The sequence below is a fragment of the Molothrus ater genome, chromosome 1 (genome assembly GCF_012460135.2).
Source record: "Molothrus ater isolate BHLD 08-10-18 breed brown headed cowbird chromosome 1, BPBGC_Mater_1.1, whole genome shotgun sequence".
In the NCBI taxonomy this organism is placed as follows: Eukaryota; Metazoa; Chordata; class Aves; order Passeriformes; family Icteridae; genus Molothrus; species Molothrus ater.
Window position 1 is genome coordinate 72,463,787 of NC_050478.2, and position 24,882 is coordinate 72,488,668.

General features: G+C 35.8%; 1 long non-coding RNA gene across 1 annotated transcript in view; it reads left to right on the forward strand.

Moving 5' to 3' along the window:
* The window catches only part of LOC118701808 (uncharacterized), a 75,913-nt gene extending 51,497 nt beyond the window's left edge, over window positions 1-24,416 (forward strand). The window contains exons 4-6 of the long non-coding RNA XR_004982592.2: window positions 11,656-11,938; window positions 22,242-22,360; window positions 23,797-24,416. This is a non-coding gene — a long non-coding RNA (uncharacterized LOC118701808). The remainder of the gene's footprint in view (window positions 1-11,655; window positions 11,939-22,241; window positions 22,361-23,796) is intronic.
* Window positions 24,417-24,882: the final 466 nt, after the last annotated feature.

The window sequence follows — 24,882 nt, forward strand, 5'->3', positions numbered from 1 at the left end:
CAAGGTGCTAGCAACAGCTTATGCTGTTTTTGATTACACGGTTAGACAGTACAGTTTAGTACAATATAGTGCAATTAGAACTACTCAAAAATCTACTTAGCCTTCAGCTTGTAAAGTCATGAGTTGTCTAAATATGCAATGTGCCCTTTTCATGTAGACATTTTGCAGGAATGTGCATAAACAGGGTTGTTATTTTATTCCTTCCTTCTGTAAAGAGGGAGTAAACTGAAATGACAAGATAGATCCTGTGTGAATATTTCCTCTGGGACTTTCAAGAAATGTAAAAAGAAACTTGATTAATTTCTGGTCCAGAGCATAAAGAGTGATAGAAGTTAGAGAAGAAAGACTGGAGCAAACTAAACAAGTAGAATTGCCAAGATTCAAATACAGCTCTGTTCGGAGTTTTATTTTGCAAAATTTTTTTTTTGTCCCTCATCAGAAGACACTGGTTCCATAATAATCAGAATTCCCCATGTAGACAGTTCAGGGATATATATTAAAAATGTAAATTCTTTGGGATTAGGGTAAAAATGCTTGGTTTTGGAATCTGTTCCTTTCTCGGTCCTTACTTATAGCTAAAGGAACAGAACAGGTGATTATATATTCCAATGATTGCAAAAGTCAACAGGTCACCTTGGATGTGAAAAAATACTGATCAATGGTTGACTACATGATTAGTTTGAAGAGATAGCTAAAGGGCTGAACAAGCCAGGTCCATATTAATAAATTACCAGGTGGCTAAAATACTTATGGGGAAATAACCAAGTCTGAGTCCCCCACTTCTTAAGTCAAGATCCTCCTTAACAGGATTTTTGGTATTTTCACTTCTGCAGAGATAATCTCTAAAATCTGCAAAATCTCACTCTCGTCACACTCACAAAGAACTGAAAAAGCATTCTGGGCTTGAGAATACATGAAGGCACAGGAGATATTTTCAACTCAGCTCTAACGACCTGGATAACAGGAAAAAGTAGTGCTGGACTTGAATCCCTGACATTACTGTCACATAAGTCCTAACAAACATTCAAAGTCACAATGCTTGTTGTTATCAACAATTTTTGAACTGGTAGTCTGAAGTTTTCTTTCTTTTTGTAAGTTTATCTCAGTTTCTTTAATCTATCTATATGTTGTTCAAAACAGATTTTCGAATGTTATTGTAATTTCCTGGTTATTAATGGATCAAAAATATAAGATGATCACAGTTTTCAAACACTTTATTTTCAGATTTTTGCTCTTGATCTCAGGACATAAAGAAAATTACGTGTAAAATGATTGTATCAGTCTTTAAAAACTTTAGCTTCATTTTGAAGATCCAAAATAATTTCAACCTTAGAATATTTGTTTGCTCCTTTTACAAATTCTTCAGCATATATTTTCACAGCTTGCTGGCTACTCTCAGAGGTACTTACCGTGTTGCTAACACCAAGTAAAACCCTGTTACGTTTAAACCCTTTTTTACTTTTTCCATCTCCTGCATGAGGAAGATTATAGTATGGAAGAAAAGGTCACTTTTGAAAGGTACAACACAAAGTAACTCTTAAGCTGATGGCCAGTACTGGTGATATCTGCCGCTGTTACTCAAAGTCAGATAATCACTAGATCAAGCAGGTGACAACCTTGTCTCAAACACAAATTTATGTGAAATAAATATTGTTTGAATTTTAGCTGGTCTGTGTTTTACTAACTCATGAAGCCTCATTCATGAGCTCCACCTAAATGAGTCCTTACTGTAAGTGCTCCTCATAATTTTAGAATAAATTACAGACAATATTATTCACAGTGCATTTTACATAAAAGTGTTAATGGCCTTTTCAATCTGTCTCTAACCTGGAGCTATAAATACAGGCTAACTTGAGAAGCTGTCAGTTTTTCTGTAGTTACATTGGCATAACTATGTCAGCAGTGCTTCAGAGCAGGCAGTGTGTACACTAGCAGAAGGAATTTCTCCCTCAGTAGTTTTACTACCTCCATGCAAAATATGCTATAAGCTGGCAAACCTATTCTGGTGAAAGAGCTGCATTTATGTGAGGGAAGAAGAATGATTTCAGCTGGAGTACGGTTTTTTCCCATTATATTGACAATACTAGGCAGCAAAACTTGTGGATCAAGCTTAGATATTTGTCCTTGATTTCTTGATCCATTTCCATCCATATACCATCTTCCTGCCTAGCCAATTTCAGCTCAAGGAGCCTAATTTAAAGCTGGTATAGAACAATAAAAAAGAAATGATCCCTAGGCATGGGTAGGCCTTAAGATAGCTGAATGAGATTAATTTCCTTAATTGTATTTCCAGCCAAGTAGTTTCTTCCCGTACATTAAGTGTGTGTATTGGTGTTTCCTAAACAGTATGTAATGAAAATAATATTCACCTGTAACTGTAATTCCTAAGCCAGTAAAGACTACAATTCATGTGAGGGAAAAAAAAATCCTTAGCTGGGTTACAAAAGCACTGAAACACAGAAATACAGTCTTTGCTGTATTTTCTTGATACCAGTATAAAGAGGAACAGGATTTCACCAAAACCATCATGAAAATCTTTGTGCCTTTCAAGAGCCTCTCTGTCTTTATACATCCATATATACTTTAAATATAAAACCAAATGTAGCTGGGTAGCTTGTGAAGCAGACTGATACTGTGTGATTTCCTGTGCTTACTGCAATATTCCAGCTGAGGCATGTTGGCATTTTTGTTGACATTTTCTTTGACATACCCATATTTCCAGGCAGCTAACTCTCTGGTATAACACTTAGAATGGTCTACTGCAGAAAGTCTGAGAAGTTTGGGCAGTTCCAACATCAAGTGTCTCTCAAGTATCTTGTAATTTGTCTTTGATACATTGTTGGAGTTCTCTCTTTTCATGGTATTAAGCCATTTCCTCAGGCACAGGATGCCTTTTTTCCAGACTTGTTCCTTTGAGATCTGGGCAGCAAATTTGGGTTTAATCCACTTGCATCTTCATTGCAGTTTTACTGGAAGCAGCTGTTACCCCCTCTTTAACAGTTTGCTGGCTGTCAGGCAGCCTGAGGGACCCACCATATGACATCCGTCCTGGGTTCTAAATATACACCTGCACAATATGTTTTCTTGGGGCAAGAGTAGAGCAAAGGGACTTTTGCTTCCTTTTGCACTAATGTATTTTCATCTCTTGACTGAAGAACTTTTATTTATTCCATGTATTTATACTTAAAAACTTTTCATCTTTTGAATAGAAGGGTTAATTCTACTTTTTGTACAGTCTGTAAATGTAGTACAGCTTCATTGCCTGCTTTACTAGACATAAACGTCAACACAACAAAATATAAATGTGTTGCTTGTTAAATCTCATTACAACTTTATACAGAACATTTAGGCAAATTTTAGTTAAGAGAATAAGAGAGCCCATGGACATAGACCATGACCTACCTGTCATATTATTAGAAGTAGGCTCAGAAAAGATGTGTGTAAAATTTCAACATTTTGCAGAACAGAAGATAACAGTAAGATTAAGCATGATAGTGTACATGTCAGCCATAAATGTAAAAATGTCGAAAAGTGAAAGAAAGTTCTCTAGCATGATAGGGACAAAAAAGACAGTAACAATACATAAACCTGTTATTACATTTTTTGTTTCCTGCACTGTATGACAGACTGATGGGTCCTAGTAATGGAATCAAAAGTGAAGGCTAGAGAACAATTCTTCACCAAAAGAAAAAAAGAAAAAAGTCCAGAGTAATAACACTTGTCAGAGAAAATATAATTTTGAATAGATGTGATACATATTACTTCCAAAGTTGAACAGTGAATTTATAGCTATTTTACTTGTATAAGGTTTTCTTAGTCTTAGAGACACTCAAGTCCATTCCATGCAAAAACTATATTAAAATAATAATTTAAAGAGGGGGAGAAGTTTACTCAGCACCTTAATGAAAAAAGAAGTAGAAATCTCAAATTAGTAAAATCTATACTAGCTTATCAAAAATATTCTTTAGTGCTGTTATTGGGAAAATGTATACTTATAAGATGCTGATATTAGATATTGAAGATGGAAATTACCAAAATTATTAATGAGAAGTTTCTGATCTTCATCCCTGTGTCTTCAATTTTGTCATGTGGACAGAATGGAATTTACCCATTAAGATTCTTTTTTTGTCCTTGTCTTTCATGTTGGAACATGTTAGAACATTTATCATTACAACCAAGAATTTGTTTTCTCAAATAACAGTAAATAGACATTTGACTCTAGTAAACTCATTTTTGTCAAGTATTTCCATAAGCTGGTTAGTACTAAAGATTGTATATCAGTAGCAAAGCTCTCAAAAATGCTGTCAATATCTGCTTTTTATAAGATTTCAGGGAGGGAAGGATTTATATAACTAACTAGAAATCTCCTTTACATTGTTCCTCTCTACAAATATTGTAATCCAGTCACTGAACAACAGCAATAACAAATGACATATGGCTTAGATGAGGCCATAAAAAATAGTAAAAAATAAAGATAAAGGTGAGGCAAATAGTTGTGAACTGCATGAAAAAGATATATTAAGCTCTAGCATAGGTTAGGCCCTGATCATTGTTCTATTTTCAGGACCAGGCTGAGATATTTACATAGCATAAGTAGTGTGAGAGATCTCTAAAAGTAGCTCAGAACACCTATATCTGCTAAAGCTCTGAGCACCTCCTTCCACACTGCTAATTTTCTAGTAGAAATTCACTGTGGTTTCTGAGATTCTGAAGGCACAGAACAGGTGTTACTCTCATTTTGAAAGCTGATCAAGAGCACGTTAGAGGATGTAAACAGCAACAAGGAAACAAAAAATAAGTCCAGCACACACAATTCTATCTGGCTGGTATTTTAAATGGCTAAAACCTGAACAGCACACCCTCTCAAAATATAATAAAAGAAACTAAAGGATCCATATAAGAACTAAAAGGATTGTTATAATCTACAAACAGGTCTAATTGAATGGACAAATTAGCCAGTGCAAACAGCAGTTGCTGCATATTGGATGATTCACAGTGAACATAAAGAGACACTGTTCTGCAGATGTTTTGCATTGGAAGAAGGATATGGAAAACCATTTGATGGGAAATAACTGTTTGAATACAGAAAATATTTTCACATATGCCTAGAAGTTCTGCTAAGTCGTATCCAAGAAAAACCTGTTTCACTGTCAACACGCTTTCAAGAATATTGAGGAATTGTCTGTTATTAGCACCTGTTTCACTGAAGAGTATGTGATTTGTAGAACATATGAAACCTTTAACTTTCTCTAGAAGTTCAAGTGGGTAATAAAAACCAGAAGCATCAGTTATCTGTAGTAATTCTTAAAGCGGACCCCAACAGAGAAATGATTGAAAGTAAAAATGCATGTTGTTGAAGTATTTCAGGCCTAGAGTCAGATTTCAGGATGAACAAATGGAAGGAGTAGAGCTCAGAGGAGCTGGAGTCACACTCCTGATTTGGATTTGTGAACATAGATGGCTGAGCTGAGGCTGTGGTCTGGAATTTTTCCACAGTTCAGTTCATCTTTTCATTTGGGCTTCTGCTAGCAGAAATAGGAATTGGCTAAATTAATTGCCGTTTTCTTGTTTGCCAATACTGTTAGCTTTAATAATCTAGTCTATTTTCAAGATCTACCAACAGTATATTCATGTACTTTTCATCTCTTTTCCTCAGTCTAAGACTTTCAGTCAATTTACCCTACCATACGTCACATACATAGCTACACTATTTATTGATTCCTCACTTCCACCCACAAATGGCCTATAAAACCTCTCAAAACAAAGAGTATGATTTACAAGGCAATCTCAGCAAGAAACAGCAAATGGTCTCATACATTTAAATGCCCCTGTAAGATTAAGTGAATACACTGGGCAAAATATAAGTTGTTCTGTACAAATCTGAAGTGTGCTTCAGGCGCTTTTTTATGTATAGAGATCATGAGGTGACCTACTCTCAGATGTAAAAAAAATATTTATTGTCAGGGACCAAAATCAGGGTAATGAGTGTTTCTTGTTTCCCCATAAAAATATAGCTAGGGAAATGTGTGATTGGTAAGCTGAGCTTAGTCTCAGGTAGGGGCTGTTTCTGCAGAAATCATTGTGCTCCAGATTCAAGGTGCCTGAGTTACTTGGAACAACACACTCTACCACATATGACATGGAATAGAAATGTTTGAATGGCACCATTTCAAGCAGTGATTCAGTCCCTATACATTTTGAGATAGATTAGTGAAGTCACTAATAGAGTTGGAATGCAATATAAGAAACAAAAGTATTAGCTTTCTGTTGAGACCCTGGATAGGTGGCAACAATGAGTATGAAGTGAGAAATCTTCAGGAATTTGGCAGTAGTACTCCTAAGGAAAATTTTGTACTGTAATATTTTTCTTGGCCTCATAAGATTACTTTCAAGGTCAGCCTAGGGTTCCATATAAAAATGGGGAAAAATTATACTAAAAAATTGTACCATTTTTTCTAATTGTCAAATTTTATCTTATCACATCTTCTTCTATAAAATGAGAAAAATAAATGAGGCTTGCTGAATTGTATTCAATATGCAGTATATCCTGCATAGTCATATCTAAAACAACATTGGGTCTTCTAAGAAAACATTCAATGTTCAGGTGATCAGGTATTCAGAATTTTAAAGAATAGGAGCCTGAACTAAATTTCTTAAAGGTATGTTTAAGCATCTAATAAAAGCTTTGTGGTAGTTTTGGCTGGGTTAATGTTCTTCACAGTAGTTAGCAAGAGGCTATGTTTTGCATCTGGGCTGGAAAAAGTGTTGATAAATAAATATATTTTAGTTATTGCTGAGCAGGACTTGCACAGAGCCAAGACCCTTTCTGCTCCTCATACTGCCCCACCAGTGACGAGTCTGGGACTATACAAGGAGTTGGAAAAGACACAGCTGGGACAGCTGATCCCAAAGGGATATTTCAGACCACGTGGTGTCATGCTCAACATATAAAGCTGAGGACAAAAAAGGAGGAAGGGGATGTTCATTGTGAAGGTGCTTGTCTTCTCGAGTCACCATTAGATGTGATGGAGCCTAACTTTCCTGGAGGTAGCTGCCCATGGGAAATGATGAATCAAGTCCTTGTTTTCCTTTGCTTGTGGGTGCGGCTGTCCTTTCCCTCTTAAACTGTCTTTATCTCAACCCATGAATTCTCTCACTTTTACCTGCCAATTCTCACTCTCATTGCATCAGGGAAGGAGTGGCTGTGTGGGGCTCAGTTGCCAGCTGGGTTTAAACTATGACAGGTTTATTGTTTTAAGATGATAAGATGTGTAGCTTTCTGTGACTGGACTGGGTTTTTGTGTCCTTTTGAAAAAAAAAAGTTATATTCAAAGAAGTATTTCAGTGTTAAATCTCTAAAACATTTAATAACATGCTACAGTGGAATTCTAATTAGTACATTGCAACATTTTAGAATCAAGATATTAATTCCTAAGAATCAAGATATTAAGTAATTCAGGCTAGGTGTGTAAATAATGTACTTGCTAACAATAGGTTTACTTGATCCTGAGAATAACTGGTTTAATGTAGTGGAATGATGCCAAAAAGGTAAAGATGAATTGCAGAGGAACCATAATGAAAAAGAATGTGAAAAATATGAAGAAAAATAGACATAATAATTTATAATTAAAACTTTCATTGCAGTAAATAAAGCATGTTAAATATCAACCTATAAATATGTAAAATTACATAGCTTAATTTTGCTCAAGGGATTGGAGAATATTTTCAGATTTTAGTTCCTAAATAGCACATATGTTTGGGTTTTTTTTAATGTCAGGTTTAATCCTGAATGATACCATTCAGGAATCTGTGGCAATACAGCAAGATACATTCAGTGATGTCTATGGTACCCCAATGTCTCAATGTGGTATATAGACAAACACATGCTGTATTAATTTTTACATGTTGCAGACAGAATTTAATACATTTGTTTTCAACGTTAAACAGCAAAATAAATAAAACAGCTGTATACAGGGTTATATGTGGATGAAGAGAGTTACAATTCCATTTATTTTTGTATTTCAAAGGTATAAAGGGATAAAAAGCAAAGGGAACCTCTCAAAAATGGTATTAACAGATGATGAAACTTTTTTGAGAGAGATTACAAATGATTTATAAAGGTCAACACCAAGTAGAATTTCAGGGAGGTCTTAACATTAATCAACTTTCTTAAAACTTTTAGGAGGTGTAAAAATATATGATTTCTATCAGCTATTCCCTCTTGCTGAGTTTATAGTTTACTCACAGTACTATATGATTGCCACTTTGAATTAAACACCTTTTCACACCATTTGCTGTCCAGATGGCAGAGTGTTCTGAGTATGACAGAGCTGAAACCCCAGGAGCTCTGAGCAGTGCACTGGAAATACATCACAATAAGCAGATACCTATTATCTACTCTTGACTTGGCTGTAATCTCCTCCTCCAAATCCTTGTCTATCTGCTCTTTCCTTTGACTTTTTTCTCAAAATACACTACCTCTGCACTTTTTTTAGAAAGCTTTGGATAGGAGATCTCTGTCAATGTCTAGACCACCCTCTGTAAAGTTCAACAGTTTGACAATTTGCACCTCTCACTGCCTGGTAGCCAGCAGTGGGTATCATCTCTTCTGTGCTCTTAGCTGTGAACATGTTTGTCAGTGGTGTGAGAGAAAGAGGTGCTTTAAGCAGCTGTAGAGCAAGTCCTGTGGTGCTCCCCGTGCCCCTGGGCCATCCAGATTCTGCCAGTTGCTGCTCTGGAAGATGGGTACAAGAGCAGGGACATTGCATCGCTTCTCCTCCATGTATCCTCCTGGTTCTGTGGCTTTCTCCTTTACAGATGCACTCATCCCTTCCTCTACTTTCATATCTTGCTCTCAGCTTAAACCCTTGTACCAGATTTTCAAATGGTCATTTCCTAGCCAAATCTCAAGAATTGTTGTCTATCACCCTGCTCATTCTGCCCATCAACCATCCTTGACAGTTAACCATATTTTTCTCCATGAGATATTCTCTGTATTACATTGACTTCTGATCCTATGCCCTCTCCCATGTCTATTCCTAGGTTTTTAGTAACTCTTTATTTGGTGAGTCTTTTAAAGGATTTTTCCTTCTTCAAATTTCTATATTTCCTGATGTTCAGTCACAACTTGTCATTCTCCATAATTCCTCAGGTTAACTTCAATCATTGATGCATATTTAACTCTGAACATTTTGCAGGCAGTGTACTGTTTTAATTCCATACTCCTAAAGAATATCTTAAATTTTCATCTTGTCTCTCTAACATAAACAACTAACACTTCAGCCTTCCTTCTTTCTCCCAATCCCAATTTCTGTTCCTCACCTCACTTCATGCTTCAAGGCTTACTTTGACATAATCAGATTTTGACATATCTCATCATCCACAAATCAAGGTTGTGTTAGATATGTACAGATTTTCTGTATACTGTTTTCAGCTTTAGCTTTTGACAAAATGGCAGCTTGCCATCTCCTTGCAACACCTTTCACAGGTATAAGAACAGAATAATTTTCAACTGTCCTCCTTCAGAATGCCACTTATGGAATTTAGTGCCAGCTTCCCTTTTGCCTATTTCTCTACTTTTATCTTCATTATGTCAAACATACTACTTGTTTTCATTCCCCGGACTCTCCAAGTACCTCTCTACTTTCCTTCTACAGAATAATTTTCTATTATATCTTCCTGTTATTGAAATAGTCTATAAACATCTGGTTTCATCATACTTTAAATACATCTTTAAAATCCTTTTCAAAGACAGCTTTAATGAACAGGAAGCTTATAAGAAAGATGGGACAGACTTTTCAGTAGGGCCAAAGGATAACGCTTTTAAACTAAAAGAGGGTAGCTTCACTTTAGAGATAAGGCAGACACTTTTACAATGAAGGTAGGGGAACAGGTGAGAGCAGTGGAAGTTGGAAGAGGTTTCCCAGAAAAGTGGTAGATGCTGCATCCCTGCAAACATTCAAGGTCAGGCTGGACGGGGCTCTTAGAAACTTGATCTAGTTGATGACGTCCCTGCGCAGTGCAGGGGGGTTTGGACTTAGAAGACTTTTAAAGGCCCCTTCCTACCCAAACTATTCCATGATTCTATAACATGAAAATTTTATACTTCTGCTGTACCAAGATCTTTCATTCTCTTCTGCTCTTCAAATTGACTGTCTCACACTGCTACTTCTTGTTATATTCTATAAGCTCTTTGAAGCTTGGATGACCTTTCCATTTTGTTTTGGGTCAGTATGTTCCCGGTTCATTACAATATTCTTGCCCTTTCGTGAATTGCCTCCCAGAATTGCTCTTTTTACTGGGCCATTGTTCCAGAAAAAATCCATAAAATGTTTATCACTTTCTCAAGGATTTAATTTACTAATTAACAATTTATTTCAATAGAATAACATAATTTAGTATACATTTTGGTAAAGGCTCAGATTCATTACATGAATGAGTTATTATAACATTATCACAAAAAACAGGAGGCCAAAATTTAAATGCATTATGGACATATTTATGTCTGGATTTCAGAACAGAACTGGAAGACGATTTCTGCTTACTGGGGAGGAGTTCTCAGAGACAATTCATACAAGTAAGAGACTGTTTAGGTGCACTTTATGCAACTGGAATACTCTGCTGTGTTCTGCAGAGGGGAATGAGCTCAAACATGCTAAGGGAGGGGGAGAACTGAATAAAAAGTTAAAAATACCCTGCTACATTTTTTTTTGCGAGGCGAGAAAAAAAAAAAGACCAATTAACAATGCTGAAGAAAAAAAGTAAAAAATCCTATTTACAGATTTCAGAAAAGGAAATAGACCTGAATCCAACTATATCTACAGACAGAAGCAATAACTCAAACTTTTACTGGGGAATAACTGTAGAAACTTACAAAACTTAAAAAAAATCTTTCAATTACATCTTAAAGAATGACAAAAAACCACCTTCAGAAACACTCTTGTTTGTAGGGACTTACAATTAATAATGCATTCTACTTTTCCAAGATATCTTTTTGACAAAAATGGTATGTGATATAAATATATAGTATTACCCTCTCCTCACTCAGCATAAATATAAATTCTTAGAAAATTAATCATTATAAAGTCATTTAAAATAGGGGTGGAGGGGGTAGAGTTGTTTGTCTTTTGGAACTGAGAAAGTTATTTTCTAAAAGTTATAGAAAAAACTACGGAAATGCAACTAACATTCACAGCAAATATGTAGTAAAAAGAAAAATAATTTAGAAGTGCAGCCACAGTAATTAGCAGTGACTTGATTTACAGCTGTTGCAACAATGTTGGAAGGTTATTTTTTTCAGGCTTCTAGCTCAGTGAAACAGGTTTCCTCTTGCATTTCATAGCATGTAAAGAAGAGAGAACTGCATAATAGTGTATCTACCAACAGGATTCTTTTCTAAGCAGTCTGAGAAAACTCAATTTGAGCTCTTCTTAAGCTTAATGAAAGAGCCTAAACCTCCTGTTCTAGAATACTGGCTCCTGCTGCCTTATGTTGTGTGCATATATACTTGTCAGAATTGAATTTGCTGTTTATCTGTTTTAAAGATACTAAAAGTAGGGAAATCTAATATTTTGTTTATTTCAAATGACCCTTTCGGCTTTGCTCAAGCATAGAAATAATCTGAAGTACTGTGCACCATTATTGCTATTTTAACAGGAAGGAAACCCTCTTTGTTCAAGAGACCACACCTGCCAATCCACACACTATGCAAGACTGATCCCTATTGCATACATTTTCCTAACCAGCACATAGGTAATTTAAGACATGATCTACTAGCCAGCTACAGCTGAGGCCCAAGGACAATCACCTTTCAACTGAAACAAAGAAAATCTAATGGGAGAGCAGATTTGTCAGGAACAGCAGCAGGGTGCAGCACCTTCCTGACCTGGCTCCTCATGCCCTGGCAAACACCAGCTCTCTTTCTCTGGCTGTCAAACAGGTAAGCCTCCCCATTAGTCTCTGTCTCAGAGTCCATAACTGGGGTAGCAGAGGTTAAATAATCTATGAAGTGTGAGAATGAAAACACACATCGGTCTTAAACTCCTTATTTTAGAATGTTAGCAGTAATCTGAAAAATACTGCTAGTTTCCATGTGAGATGTGCTATTATTTCTGCTGAAATAAATCCATTTTGATGCCAACAAAGAGAAATAGCATGATTTATCTGTACCTAGATGTCTACTATAGCATGACATTAATTATTTTCTGGAAGCATTTATTTCTTTTTAATGACTATAGAGAAAGAGCCTAGGGTGATTCCGATGTAGAACTCCAGCCAATAAATACACTTGGATCAGTGAATCTCAGTTCTGCATGGCAGTCAACTCCAAGTGTTTAGCTACAGCTCACCTGAGACAAGCCCCTCAGTCAGATTAGCCATAACTCACAAACTGGTTTAGCAGTGTTTTACTTGTGTTCATTCAGCTCTGACACCTACAGAAGTAAGAAAAAAACCAAAAAAATAAATGCTTCTTGGGTAGCCCAGGACTCTTGAGTTGTATCAAGACCTGTGCATTGCAACTGGACACAACCAAATCTCTTACCTGGACTCTGCATCAAACAGAAATTGCTTTTCTATTGTGCCCAGATCTGGAGTGGGATGCCATCCAGCATTTACGGCCAGATACGCAGGAAACCCTCCCCTTTCTTCTCATTGGGATGAGCCATTTCAAAGGATGTAGCTGTCATAGATCTTCCCATGTAGGACCTAGGTATCTAGCTGGGGTATAGAAGGGTCTTACTGTTAATTTAATAATGACTTTTATGATGAATGGTGGTAAGTTTATTAGTCAGTAGCTCAGTGTTTAACGGCATGAACTCAAGATCAGCATTCCCATCTCTCAGTACCTTGTATTACTGAGATGAAACAGATGGCAAAGCTGATGGAATTGAAATTAAACCCCTCAGCCCAGGTTTACACCTAACTGCATCACCTTTTACTGCCTTATGATTGGCTGCAGAGGGGGAAAAACTTAAGATTCTTTATTTGTAGAATACCTAAATACAAGGAATGTGAGGGAATGCTGCTGCATTGCTAAGGCCACAGGAGAGGAGCTGTGCTCCTGAGAAGATGCCTAACATCATTGATAGTTCTCAGCTTTTATTGAAGCATGAACTTTTTTTTTCCTCTAAGCATGACTATGCTGAAATACAAAGTTATGTTTCTAACTGAGCTAAGCCAGATTCAGGAGTAAAAGGGATAGGCACTTTTACCCATTCCTACACTTTCAGCCATATAATTTTAAAATGATTGATTTTTTCATCAACACTAAACTTGATTGCAGGCAACTTTAAAATAAATAAGATTTCTTTGAAAAGGCAATTAGATTATATAAAAGAAAAATAAAGCTGTTTCTTTCCAACAATTTAATTAGTTAGTGTGTTTTACTCTGAAAAAAAACCACCTGGTGTATGCATTATATTTTCAACTCCCAGCAGTATGAACAGGCAAAGTTTAGTCAATAATTTCCATCATAAAAACCTAAATGTTATATGTAAAGGATCCGTATCTTTCTAATTCTTAAAAGTGTATATATATGAATTTTATTTTGTGCCATAGGGATAAATTATGTAAATTTTGACTGTGATACTTCTTACCATCTATTGGGACTAGACTTTTCTTTACAGAAACAGAACTCAGCATTGAGGTCCAATGTTTGCAAAGTTTTGGAATATTTTACCTGCAATACAGTCAAAACATCAATATTTTTGGCACCTACACAATAATACTACAAATGAACTTAAGCAAACAGCATAATATAGTCCTCAATTTACAATAGGCTTGCAATTGTGACAGAACAGGAGATTTTTTTTAATAGGTGTGATTTAGTATAGGGTATTGTTGCCTGACAGGAACGTTGCTGCATCTGGCAACTATAAAAATGTGTGTGATCTGCCATGAAAATCTACTTTACTGAAATTAGTTAATGCAAATCTGTATTTTGGTTTAGTTTGTTTGGTTGTTTTTCTTAGTAGCTTGTTGGTTTCTTTTTTTCTTCCTTGGTCACAAGGAATCTGTATGAAAATTTTTCAGTAGGTTAGAAGTACTAGAAATATCTGGATTTTATTATTTATATCACTCTTTAAAATGAGAAATTGCAGTTCCTTCTTTACCTTCTCCTTCCAACAAAGTAAAGGAGAATTGTGAAAAAAAAGGAACTAAACCAGCAAACTTCAGCATGTTTTGGGGTTTTTTTTTGGTAGGGTTTCTGGTAGCTAATCCATTCTTGCATCAGTAATCATTAATCATTGTAATTCTGTCATTTTTGTAACTACTGGAATAGCCTCTGAAATCAAATATTCTTCCCCTAAAAATATACAAGGGTTTTTTGTCTCATATTTCTTCATTTTACCAAATTTAGTGCTTTAAAAGTTACATTTCTTGCCTGAGTTATTGAGATTCCTCCACTAGTCAAGTCTCAAGATTATTATCTCCAGGCAAAAAGAAGCTTTGAAGACTAAAACGGTATAAACTCCTCATTTTGGAATGACTAAAGTTAGGGGGCAAGAATCCTATTCTGGAGTCATAATTTTTTTTAAATCATAGTTTTATCATGATTTGGAGCTCAGTGTTTTCCTAGTGCAACATCTAAGTACAGTCTGGATGCTACACAAGAAGGATTATGTTGTATGGTGGACTTAATTGAGACATATTATGTCTTAAAGTTTTCAGTGAATATACAAAGGAAAGTATCCAAAATGAGTAAAACATCTTTCCATATTAATCTCTGGCACTCCTACCCTGCTTTAGAGTGCTTTTAGTGTTTTTTTTAGTGTTTCATCTAATTTCTGAATGAAACATAAACGATTCTTCACAAAAAAAAAGAAAGAAAAAAAGGAAAACCGATTCTGATGAGAAGTTAAAATGCATTTCATGTTGTAAATACTTCAAAATGTCTGAAAATATAAATTTATTTTAATTTTATGTTGGTTTTGTTTTTATCATCTGTTATGATATGTAGCAGAAAAAGAGGATTTTAATCTTTCCAGAGTAGTGGTACCTCAGACTTTCTAACTCTGATAAAACTCTTAGGGGGACATGTTTGGAGTTGCAGTGAGAGGGTGCCTATGGGTTTTGCCTGCCTCCTGATGGAACAGTCAAGACAGGAAGAAGCTTCTGACAGCATTTACCTTTACTGAGTTACTATACTGTTCCAGGATTATTTTTGGCTTGCCCATATTATTCCTCCTTAACTGCCATAAAATCATATTCCCTTCCCCCTGATAATGTTTATCCTGAGCTTGTGCCTAATTTTGGAATGAGGCGTTGGTATGTTGCCACCTTTTTATAATTTATCTTCCTCACAATTTATTTATCCATCAGATGCTGCAGAACGGAAAGACAGAGTTTTTTTCCTCATGGGCTTTCTGTTCTCACTTTAGTCTTCTGTGCATAAAGGAAAAAAGTCCCCCAGCGAGGTGACTGTTCTCTCAAGCATTGGGACAACTCTGCTGTCTCCCAGCAGTGGAACAGAACCGTAGCCATGAAACCTGACCAAATGCAACATTTTTAACTTGGAGGTGAAGTCAGTGGCATAAGCCACAGGAGCCTGACCTGATTACCACCTTGGGGAAAAGTAACCCCCAAGAACACGAAAAAATAATCCCTTGCAAATGTAGTGATAGTTTTACATAAGTGTGAGTATCAGTCTTACTGGTTACTGTGGCAAGACACGTCCTCCCTATCTCTACCACAGAGAGTTGGTGCAGATATGGAAGAGACAACCCAGGGTGAAAGGTTCAGCAAGGGGTCATCTCTGGTGCCTAAAGGCTCAGGCCCCAGATAAGAATCAACATCAAAGTCTGGAGAGCAGATGTGGGAAGAGATAAAAGAAATATCCTTGACTGAGAGACACTGTTTTACAAACTATAAAAGACAAGTTATCAAAAAAGGCAGAAGGCTCTTATGCCCTAACAAATGGTCGAGACTTCTCTCTGGAGTTTGGATGCAGATTCCACAGTTACTTTCCTGGGAATTGAGGGAAAGGATCTCGATCTGCACCCCATCAACAATTGGATGGTAAGGTACATTGAATCCTAAGTTATATTATTTCTTCACTAGCTGTAAAATTAATGATACCTTTTACCTTGAGCTGAATGTATCTATTAGTAATCTCTTTTCCTTATTCTTGTGTAGTATATAGTTTGTTTTAGTCTTATGTTTCTTAGTTTTGTGTCCATTAAATAAATAATTCATTCTATAATAGACCAAATCAGGTCTTATTAAACAACTTGTGAATGAGAGTGGGTTTTGGGGTGCTGGCCACCTCAATGAAGTTACTGCCTGCTGCTGGAGACCTGGGCAAAAGCAGGGACTTATCTAAACCGCCACATCTATTCATAACATTTGTGACTGTTCAGTATTTGACTCAAAAGGAAAGTGACTGAAGTTTATAATAGCAGTATGTAAAGAACTGCTGTTTTGAAAACAAAAATAGGCACCATATTACTAAAAATACAGGAAAGTACTCTGGAGTTTGTTTTTAGTTTGCTTGATTATCCATTAACATTATAATATGTACCTCTATTCACTATTTATAGTGGTGTCTGTGTCCTGCTTTGGAGAGGATTAAGGAGGTTCTAATTATTCCTGTGGCAAAATTAGACACAAATGTGGTCAGTGCTACACCCACAACCAGTTTATTAATACTGAAAATGGCCCTAACAGAAGTGATAGGAAAGGTAGAGATAAAGGAAGGAAAAGAAGCAATATTTTGGAGAGTTGAGAGAGAGAGAGAGAGTTACCACCATGGATCCAACAGTCTCCTGTTGGTCCGATTTCATCAGTCAGTGGGTGGCTGGTGCACAAGCAGGGGCAGGGGGCTGACAGGTGATGCAGTTCATAATTCCTTATAGACACACCATAGCCCCTCCCACAGTCCAATTGTCTGAAGAAATTATTGGTTCTCAAGGGGGTTTGCCTGAAGAAATCCTCCTAGCAACAGAGCCTCCCTCAGCACTCAAGAATGTTGTCCAAAGAAATCTTCCTTGGGGCAGAATCACCCAGCAACAGAGCCTCTCTCTGTCCTCCTCCCCATGGCGACCATGGATCCCAGAACATTCCTGTTCATGTCTGCTGCCATAGGTCAAATGCTGCTTCTCCAGTACTTTTCCGAATACAGAAGTGGCAACTAAAGCTCTTAACGTTAGTTCTTGCAGTAAAACAGATTTCTAAGAAACAGTTCAAAATGAAGTTCAAACAACATTGAGACATTTTCATCTTACATTCATCAGCCCCTCACAAGTGGCCATAGGAATAAATGTTTATGCTGCTGTACATATTTTATGAAGTCTGCAGTTATTCTTATGTTTTGGGGTTTTCTGCATATTCAGGTATTCATTGTGCAGTGTCTGGACAGGAACTACAGGTTCACATTGTCAGGCTTTGCTCCAGAGGAGGGTTAGTGAGTATCACTGCTGGTTCAGAGAAATCTCAGAAAAACTTATATCACATAAAATATTCCATGTACTAGAACTAAGGGGAGCACAGAGAGTGAGATAGGCCTTGCTCTTCTTCTTCAAGACTGAAATAGAGAGGCATCCACTGCTCTTCATCCACTGTGCAGAGAGACATGTCCCTTCCCCATATGTCACCAGATTTTTCACACCTGCTGACTGTGCTGGCCTCTCTCTTGCCTCTCAAGGACCTAGAAAGAGCTAAAGCTTCTTTAATTCCTAAATAGATTTACAGAAAGAAAATTTAAAAAACATCCAATGAGATCCAATCAATCACCAACTGATGGCTCACTTGGTCTCCCTCTCACTGTCTGTCTAATACCTCTTTTGCACACTGTGGTATTCTGATATTATAAAGAGGATGGCTTATAAACTTTCCAGGGGTAGAGAATAACCAAGTTGCTCTAAGTTGTTCTAAACATTTACCCCCTTTGCATTAACACTGTCTAGGAAACTTCAGTATGTTCTGTTTATCAAATAAGCCTGGAATGTTCAACTCAAATGAAAGAAACCTCTACCATGTATGTGTATTTTCAAAGAAAGGAATTTAATTTATGTTCTATATTTTAAAAATTATATAAGTATAATTATATATATATATCTTATGATTTGCAATAATTGCACAATGAGGTTACAGGTGCAAGAATAATGCTAAATATTTTCCAGTGGTTTTTCCCCCCTTCATTAACAGGATATCAGTTAGATAGACTTGTTTCTGCATATCTACTAAATGTATTTGTAGGATTGCTGCCTGCATATTTCACTTAGCTTGAAGTCTTTTTCTCAAAAAATATCTTCGTTTCTGATCTGCCATCCTATCCCTTTGATCTATTTATTCCACAGAGGTACTCAGATTACTGGGAATTATTTTCTTACTTATTTTGTAATTGTTCTGCATTTCCCTAAAAATCAGCTTCCTCCCCTGCAAAACCAAACCAAACAAAACAAACAAAAAACCAAAACCCCAAAACCCCCCCACCAAAATACCAAAACCCAACCAACCGAACGAACAAAATAGAAACTCAAAACAACTCAACAAATTTCTTCCTCTGTTTCTGAGTTTCACACAGGTGAAGGGTGGAAAGATTTTTTTTCAAATGGGTTTGGAAATAAAAATTTTGACAATAGATATGAGAAAACAAACTTAAAGCCAGGTTGGATAGGACTTAGAGCAACCTTATATGGTGGAAGGTGTCTTTGATCCTGGCAGGGGTCTTAGGGTAATGTTTAGGGTGATGTTTAGGGTAACTGGGTGATGTTTAGGGTAACTTCCAACTTATCCTATTCTATGATTCTATGAAAAGTAGACAGTTTTTCAAGATGAGTAAGAGGTTTTATTGCTATATAAATGTTCAGAATGAAAGTGTTGCACCCTTCAACTAATAGATTAAAAATTCATTTGAATTTCAGAAGCCTGGAGTGCTGAAATCTCATTGACTTCCTCACCAATAGGAAGAATACTCGTGCTGTGAAAAAGTGAAAAATTTGGGCTGCCTTTCCAAAAGGCCATTTTTTAGTAATGATGTGGTATTCCTGATTTAAAAAAGAAAATCAAAATAATTTTATAATGCTAGTCTACTGTGCTAGTCTACTGTATAAATGGCACATATATTTTTTGAACTCTGGATTTTCCGACGTGCCTTGCAATTAAACTGTATTTTATTATTCTAGGAAAATTCAGAGGAGGATGAAAGTGCTATCAAAAAACTAAATAGTTCCTGGAATGTGCAGTCTGATATTGCTATGAATCCTGAAATAAGCATATTTGTTTCTTATAAATACTCCTTTTTTATGTGGGATGGAGGGTGTCATATATTTAACAACTGTCTAAAAGTCAGATCAAGCAAACTTGGGTGCCTCAGTACACATACACAAACAACTGGAAACAATCAATTTGGAGGAGGAAAACACATGAAAAAGAAAGACTGTAATGGCCTTGCATTGAGGTAAAAATTCTATGCAGCATAGAGACCTGAATAAGCTTCCTTGGAATAAGGATAAGTTCTAGGGTTTGAACTTTATAGTTGGGTAGGTTTTTGCAGCCTTAGATAATTTTATTTTATCTTTCTATGTTGTTGTTTGTACTTGTATTCATTAATCTTAAGATTTTGATAAAATGAGCCAGAAAATGGGAAAAAAGGTGGAAAAAATAGTCTTTGGAACGAGACTATTTCATAAGTCTGGAAGAGCACAATTTATTTCCAAAGCAAGTTATTTATTTCATGTTTCATGGAAGACACATGAAACATAATTTCTCTTTTTTTTAATGATGTTTAGTGTAAAAAAGCAAAATAATTAAATTTTTTAATTTACCTCACATCTAGATTTGAAAGCTGAAAAGGCAGATGTTGCTGTTAGTGACTTGTGAACTTGTTTTTATATCTGTCCATTAGCTCCATGCATATGTGAGCAACTGAACACCCATTTTAGCAGAAAATTGAGGTTAAAAGTCACATTTCTGTTCCCAGTCCCACTCCCACAAAGTTTAAGCAAAGTTTGTCTTGCTACAGCCTTTCTCTTGGAGTTCCTCCTGCTCTATTAACGTCTCTGAAGCCGAGCTTGAGGCAATAGTTGATGTTCATTAAGCAAAGTGGTAAAAAAGTCATCTGTTATTGCACTCTGCTGTCCTGATTAGCAGAGCATGAGCTGCTTTACTTTACAAAAAGGGAATTGAATTATTTGAAATATGCATCTTTTTTTTTTTCTCCTCTCTGATGAGAATTCAATCATCCAGGAAATTTTGCCGAGAAGCTGACTTAACAAAATGTAGAAAGCTGCTAACAGAAACTGGGTGGCAGCCAACTGGTTGACATCCAGATATGACAAAAACTGAAAGCAACATGTAATTCAAATACTAGAAAAGGGCAGAGAATTTTTTTCTACCAAAGGTGGTTCTTCAAGGAGAGCTTGTCATGAATGTTCATCTTCTTGTCATGAGCAATTTTCATCTTGAACATCATTACTGTTCAAAAGTTAAAGTTTATAATGGTTTTCAGACATGTCAGTGTCTTAAAAAATGCTTTTGACCACTAAATATTCATGCTACTAGAGAACAGAGTGATTAATGGAAATGCTTAAGTGTAAGAAAAAAGTAATTCTCATTTGTGATATCCTCTATTATTACCACACTGGAAAAAGAACTCAGACAAAATCCAAATCCAAGCAAAATTAAATTTTCAAATGGGGTTGTGGAAACTGGACATGGTTCTTCAGTTAGCTGTCTATTCAGAGTTAAAAATATATACCTAGGAACATTTTAATAATATTCTTAGCTTTGAAACTAAATTTTACTTTTTCATGCAGTTCTAATAATAAAATTGCAATAGCACTGACATATGGCAAGATGACAAGTGGCAAAACTCGGTAGGTATAGCTCTTCCTAGGAAAATGGTTTCATTTAGAAGGAATCTACTTTCAGCATTGGGACTTTTGAAACTGCCTGCCAGCTGTGGAGCCATTTGGAACTGTGACTTCTGAGATGCAGGGTTTAGATATTTTGCTGGCTCCTTGGCCATTACTTTTATATTCAAACTGTGTAACATCAGTGCATGATTCCATGCCAGGGCAAGGTCTGGAAGTATCCCAAATGCCTGCCTCTTTCCTCCCCCTGTTGGATTCCCATCTAAAGGCAGAGCAGAAGTGCAGGCTATCAGGAAGCTGGACTTGGTTTGGACAGGTCTAGAGGAGTCCATCATCATTCCAGGGTTTCCACATGACCTGCAAACTATTGCAGTATAAAAGTCTCCCACCTTATCAAGAAATACTTTACTGATATCAAGGCTATTCAAAAGCAAAGGAATCATATTCTATACAGAAGGCTACTCCTCTCCTTTGTAATTTGCAAATAACATGAGCAAGCAGGATAATTGTTCTAAAATATATTTTCTGGGCTGCCTTGCAGGCTGAACCAAGGCATCTATTACAATCCTTCCTGGTCTTTTTTTCCTAACTCTGGTGTAATACTTATATAAACCATTGAGAGCTACCCATAGTTCCTCAAAACATCATTTGCAATTGGAACTGTTACTTGCAGCTTGGAGGTAGCTCATGGCCACTCTTTTCTGGTTACTTGAGACTAGACAAACAGAATCCCCAAATGTATTTGCCACCCACCAGCAGAGATTGCTTGCTCAAATACAATGACAGTCAAAGCAGTTGCGTGAAACTAACTCAGCTGGTTGTGTCCTTACCTGCTTATTCTAAAATGTATAAAAGTGCAGACACAGTGAGACACAGCACACATTACAACAAAGTGGTAGATTGCAAGCAAAAGAGTAGTAAAGACAGAAAAGTAGAAAGCTCTCTAACATTTAATTGCTATGTTTTTATTTTTTCCTTAAGGGTCATCTCTACATACATCTCTACATTTACAAAATTATTATAGTTGAGTAAAATATCTTCCTAACCAAAGAACAGTGTAATCAGTACAGATAGTGGAATGGATTCTGCTGTATTACCATCACAGTCCTCCTGCCATGGTAATCAAATGTGAATAAACTATTCCAGCAGAAATGTTTTTATACCAGTTCACTTATACACTTATAAAAATATATGTAAATGCTTTTTACACCACTTTCACTACCCTAGAGGTGGTAGTTTATGTGGTGAAAGTGGTACAAACATCACATGTAAACAAACCTTTTACATTCCAGTAGCTGAAATTGTGTCTTACCAACTTCAATATGACCAGGAATACCCAGCTGTGCAGTTTTCCCATTAATCAGATAGGATTAACAATGTTTACTTACATCATAGCAGGGAAGATTATTATATTTTCATCCTTTTTAGAATGAAAAGTGCTACACAGATAGTAACCACTGCAAAAGAAGCTACGATGGTCTGCAGACTAAGATACTGCATAGCTATGCCATGCTTTCCACTGGAGCTGCCTGTTCACAGGAAATCTAGTAAGTGAATGCTTTCCAGAGTTTAAGGGACTTTTAGGTCTGAGCAAAAGCAACTGCAGTGTTTTGCAGGGTGCAGTGGGTAAAAAACCCCAAATTTTGAAATCATTAATTGTGTCTCTCCCAAGACAAAGCAGACCAAGTTGCACTCTCAGCCCCTGTCCAAAGCAAATTCCTGGGGCTGCCCCAACCATGATAAATTTGTTACCTCACATTGGGTAGGGCTTTATCTTTCCACTGAGAAGTTGTAGGTGCTTCCCCTTTGACTTACAGCAAGGACTATTAACTCCACAGATGTCACTAGATTTTACATGGCAGTGTCACTATAAAAATTTAAAAATTTTACTCTACAGTATTTTAAATAATTAGTTTCATTTTCCCCAGAGTTTTACAATTAGTAGCCCTAAGAACAAAAATTGCACTTGCTGCAGATCTGGCCTTGAAAATGTCATTATACATGAACATGCTTGATGCTAATAACAAAGTGCAAAGGATACAGATAGAAAATTACCAAATTAGTACCCATGTCAGATGAAAAACAAAGGGTTTGCAGTTGTATTTCTTTCCTAATTTTCTTTAATTTTTAAAGAGTAAAGGGGAAAGCAGGAGTAGAGGGATGAGAGGTTTCCCACGAAACTACAGAGCTAGATCACCAAAGCAACTGTGACATAAAGGAAAAAAATTGCTGCTGAAAAGCAATCTACAGAAGAAACAGCTTTGTGTTCTTTGGCTTTTTTTTGCTACTGAGCAGATTTTTGCTGATACTTAGATTTATAGTTCACTGTTGATTATTTAAAATATACTTCTTTGTGTTCAAGAAAAGCCTATTGATATTTGAGAGGAAAAAAATTCAATTATTTTTATTAATTTATTGTCTTACTAATCAGTGTAAAAATATGCAAATATTTTCTTAACATGCTTTTAATCACCATTCCATGTAGGAGTAATATTCTTCAAGTTTTCATTTAAAACTGCTTTTATTGCTAAGCTCTGCTGCCATTATGTTGCGTAAGGATCTAATCACTATTCTGAGTGTGCACACAATTTCTGTTAATGCCAATTAATAAGCACTGATTGAAAAAAAGAAACACATAATTGTTTCCAATTTTCATTTTTCACAGAAATTGTTTCAGCAAAGTATTTGTAACTTTTATGGTGACATAAATACTTTTCCACTAAAGCTAAGTCAACAGCAGAAGATTTAGATGTGTATTTTTTTTTCTTTTTCTTCTCATTTGAATATATAAAACCTATAAATTTGTGAAATTAATGGAATATAATAATGTGTTTTTTTGTGAATTTACTGGAAATTACAAAAAATCAATGAGGTTGGACTGATTGTGGATTTGCCTGGCATCAGCTGAAGTATGAATTAAATCTATTAGATCTGAAATTGCAAAGAAAGGTGTAACATTCATAGTTTGGCATTTTCTCTACAGAAGGAAGAACGAAGTTCTCGTGGAATATCAATTCCCTTGAATTCTGGGACAAAGTTCTGTGAAAACAGACCTATATTTCAGCATGCTTATTTGGAAGCATTCTGCTTACATGTGATACAACCTCAACATGAAAATAAGAGTGAAACAAAAAAAAAAAAAAAAAAGGCTTCTAGAAAACAGACAACATAGCCAGTTCTGGTGTATAATTTTGATAGCTATATAGACACAGTTAATTGTTGATTCCACATCTGCAAATATAGTCTGTGTTTGGAGTCATCTGAACAGAGGAAATCAGGTGTTGCTTGTACAAAGAACTTCCTGTACTGCTCTTCTGTATGTGCTTTTAAACATATTTATAAACAAGTGCACTGAAATGTATTAAAAAAATCAGCTGTTTCTGACAGTTCTGCCTTCAAAATTATTGCTACAAAGTTTTAATTTTCTCCTATCTCTGCAAAAAATAGATTGTAAGACAATAAAATGTTATCAGAAATGCTTTTTTTATATGTTATATTTTCTTGCACTATATATATATCATTTTACACTGCAGCAGGGGAACAGTAAAAGATCATCTGCATATTGATTTTTAGTGTTAAGTTTCAATTTCTCCTTTGAGTGTCATCAACCACAACTATTATTAATTACATTTTTTTTTTAAAAAGAACTTTCTATTCTCATTTAAACAAATGGAAACAATACTATATCTGAACCTATATATATATCTTACAACAATTTATTGAGATGTGTAGGTATCCACCCTAGCATATCACATATTACTTGGCAAATGTGCACATCTATTCTGTCCATGTCCTGAATGTTTCTTCTTACAATTTTTTACACTTCTACTGTTTTTTTATTTTTGTTGAAAATAAATTTTCATGGGTGAAATAACTTCATATTGAAAGAGTATTTTCACCTAATATATACATGTGAGTTTGAAATCTAATTTTTTGGTAGGTGTTTTTTTTTTTCTCAAAATAAGAATGTTCGGTAACAAAGAAAATTGGTATAATTTACTCTTTTGTCAATGAGAAATTAAATTGAAAATACAAGACTAGTATATTATCAAGCTGTGACTGTTTATAA